The sequence below is a fragment of the Artibeus jamaicensis genome, unplaced genomic scaffold (assembly GCF_021234435.1).
Source record: "Artibeus jamaicensis isolate MK-2021 breed Jamaican fruit bat unplaced genomic scaffold, CSHL_Jam_final contig_589, whole genome shotgun sequence".
Classification (NCBI taxonomy): Eukaryota; Metazoa; Chordata; class Mammalia; order Chiroptera; family Phyllostomidae; genus Artibeus; species Artibeus jamaicensis.
The window spans coordinates 882,838-886,690 of record NW_026521896.1 but is presented as its reverse complement, the minus strand read 5'-3'; the positions used below and the strand labels follow the sequence as shown (position 1 = coordinate 886,690).

General features: G+C 50.0%; 1 pseudogene; it reads right to left on the bottom strand.

Annotated features, from left to right (window-relative positions):
• Positions 1–1,086: 1,086 nt before the first annotated feature.
• LOC119047334 (60S ribosomal protein L30-like) lies at positions 1,087–1,438 on the bottom strand (annotated as a pseudogene).
• Positions 1,439–3,853: the final 2,415 nt, after the last annotated feature.

Here is a 3,853-nt window from a genome sequence, read left to right as displayed (position 1 = left end):
GGCACCCCCACTCCCAAATCCAGAGAATAAATGGTGCATTCCCCCAAAAAGCTTTCCCAGCGTTGCTGAGTCTTGCATAAAACTCCCACCCTTCTGGGCAGCTGGCCACTGCCTGCCCCTTTCCAAAGGTCTGTTCTGGCCCCCTGGCCCCCCAGTCCTCCTCCCACCCATGGGCATTAAGGTGAGCAGGCTCCCTTGCTCACCCATTGGCCCATGGCCCTCTTCCCATTCCACCTTCTCCCTGCAGCACCCAGAGGCTGGCAGCCTCAATGCAGCCTAAGGCAGCCACCTTACCCTGTCCCTTCAAATCAGTCTCTGGAGAGACTTGGTGAGATAAGAGCAGCGGGACTAAAAGATCCCAGGAGCAGGTCTTTTCCAAACTCATGCTGAAAGGTCCATTGCTGCCACAGGTGGATTTGTGAAAAGTCTGCCTCTTTTAAAGGTGCATTTTCCACCACCCAGTCACAGCAGTTCATCAGTGGATGGAGGCCTCTTAATCACATGTAGTACCTGTTAACAACACACACCTGATAGAATTCATCACCTGTGAACTGATGCTAGGTAACTATCAGGTTTCTACTTTGTTTAGTACACCACATTACGTCACTAGTGTGGCACAATAACCTTTGAAATGGTACTTTTGTCCTTCTGGGTTTCATTTTAATGTGATTATAATAGGAAATCCAGACAGTCCTGTCTCTGTGATACCTGACCTTGCTCAAATCTCTCCCCCACCCAGCCTGGATGACCACAGGGCTGCTTCATTAGCCTCTCTACTTTCACTCTGGACTTCTTCACATCCACTGACCCAAGAAAGCCACGGTGACTTGTTGTTTTTGCTTTTTTCTAAAAACGAGATCTGGCTAGTTTTTTTTAATTCAATTATGTATTTATTTACTTTATTGTTGTTCAAGTACTGTTGCCTGCATTTCCCTTGCACCACTCCCCCCACCCCAGCCCTCCCCGCCTCCCTCCCCTGATCCCACCCCACCTTGGTTTTGTGCATGTGTCCTTTATAATTGTTCCTGAAAACCCTGCCTCCACCCCTCCGTTATCCCCTCCCATCTCCCCAAGTGGCCAGTTTTATTAAAGAAAAACTGTCATGATTTTCTCTTCAGCAGCCTGTTCTGTCATGCTTCTAACGACATCACAATCACCTGGATCCATGACAGCCAGTGTGCACACTCAGTATTTTGCACACACTGCCCCCAGTTAGTGCCGCTGTCCCTGCGTGATGGGCACCAGTCTTGGCCAACACGGCTCAGGCACTCTACTTTGGATTTCCTCAGGGCTGGGCATGGCTGGGGAACGTGACCAGCTTCACCTGGCCTTGTCTGATCATCTTCAGAGTCTGCTTGTGCCCCAGCATGTACTTTCCACTTTTCACAATGAGTTGGATCAGCTCCAGCAACTTCTTCATTGTCTCTGCGGCCACCATCTTCCCACCATAAGTGGAGGGTGGCCCCCAACCAAGAACAGGCCAGGGAGCAAGAAAGGAACCACACCGAACTTTTGAAAATGTAAATCATATAATGTCATTCCCTGCTTCAAAAGCTCCAAGAGCTTTACGTGGTGACGATGTACACTTCAAACTCTCCATCATTTACAGTGCCCTTCGGAATGTGGCCCCACTGTCACCAGCCTTGCCCTTCTACCCGCTCTCTCATTCCCTGCTGCAGACACAAGGCTTCCTCCCTCTCCTCTGAGCGCTCACCCCCGGGCCTTTGCACTGGCACACGCTCCCCCAGTGCTCTGCTCATCACCCAGAGTCAGGGTGCTTGTCCCCTCCTCACAGAGGCCTTCCCGACTGGTCCAGCTGAAGTAGCCCTGTCACCCTCTATTGCATTGCCCTGATTTATGTTTTGATGCTTATTATCGGTGTCTGAAATGATTTCTTCTATATTACACATTTACTCTCCAAGGACAGAAGATTTGCGCATTGATAACGCTGTACCCTCAGGAACTGTCACAGATTAGACACTCAATAATGATTGTTGACCGACTGATGGAATAATCTTTAATACATAAATAAATAAGTATCCTCCTTTTACTCCAGGTCCCCCTCAGCCTCTGTGCTATGGTTTCATTCCTTGGAAGAGCTGCTTGCCGGCCAGCACCACCCCCCACACCTCGTCTACTCCCGCCCCCAAAGTGAAATTCTGCCCCTTTGCTCCACTACAGTGGCTCTCACCAAGGCCACAGGGCCAGCTCACTCACGCCAGGGGCCATGCAGGTTCTAGCCCCGCACATATGCAAGTGGGCATGACTGTGGAAATGCAGATAGCAGATTTTTAAGAAAACCCAACAATCCAGGTTTGGTTTGGTTTGGTTTGGTTTGGTGTTAAATGTGCAACCTCTTGGTATTTAAAAGTTGGCAGCCAACTTAGAAAGAATTGTAACAACACAGGCCGCACAAAGAGGTCTGCAAGCTGCCCTCTCGCAACCTCCACCAGCAGCTGCAGCACCACTCCTCTGAGGCCCTGGGCCCCTGCCTGCTCTGACCTTTTGCTGGAGACCTGCCCCTGACCACCCTCCCTGCCCTCACAGGCTCTTCTGCTAACCAACCCCAGCTCTCCTTTGTTTGTAGTTCCTGCATCCGACAGACCCCCTGCAGGAATGGTGCCTGCCCAGGGGTCTCTCTCCCTTCTGCGGATGAGCACCCCAAAGTTGAGAGTGAATCTCAGCATCTGTTAGAGAACCTGGCACATAGGGGTGCTCCACAGATTACTTGTGAAATTATGACTATGCCCTCACCCTTAAGAAAACAAACATTTTCAGAGCAAAACCACAATATCACCAAATATGGAAATATAAATATGGCCTAAAGTTCCAACATGAGCCCTTAAATTTAGACTTAAGGATTGTCTGCTGTCCTCCGGCAAAACACCATCCACGATAAACAGGCTGCCTGCATTTTACAGGCAGACTGCACATTCGTAGGTTTGCAGGGGTTTGCTGAGAACGCAGAGCCAGTTGTCCTGCTTCAAAGGTCAGGACACCTGCATCCAGAGGCACAGCCCCGTGTGGCCCTTACCCACCTTTATCGATGCTACTGTGGGTGAAGTTAATCGGTGGTGGGAGTGTGGGCGGCATTCCTCTGCCCTGTGGACACCAGCCTGACCTTACTTGGCGGAGTAGCCTACTAACCTCTTACCAGGAAGGAGGTGAGTGGCATCACTTCAGGTAAATCAAGCTGCTGGGACTTAACACTCTTGTATTGGTTATCACTGCGATGGCATACCACAAAGTTTAGAGTGCTTCCTTTACACCCCTGAAGTCCATTAAAAGCTGACAATAACCAATGCTGACATTCAGATACTAAAGTGTGAAGTCATTAGAGTGCTCTGCAGGTGGGTTGCGGGGCAGGCGCACCTTTGACTCACACAAGCAGAAACGGTTCCTCCTGAGACAGTTCAGCAGCTTTGCACTTTCCCAATCGTCTGCCATCGACACGCACTACCTTTAAAATCAAGCAAAGGATGAAATTTTAAGTGTATTGAGAAACTGCTCATCAATTAGCAGAGGCTACACTACAGTCCACAGCGCCATTGGTGGCTCAGGCGCAGAGAGAGGAGGACGAGACCTTGTCGTCTGGGAATTTGTCAGAGACTCAGGAAGCCAGGTCACCAACGAGAGGAGGCAGGATGGCGGGTGGCTGGTCAACAGCCCTCTGGGTGAGGCCCATGGTGGTGGTGGTTAGGGGGGTAGAGGTCCAGGAGGGTCTCATATCTCAGGAGAAAACATTATGGGCTTTCAGTTGCTCTTTTAACACAGCTTTTGTTTGTGTGTGTGTGTGTGTGTGTGTGTGTGTGTGTGTGTTTTTCCACCTCTTCATTTTTTTCTAACTCATGTT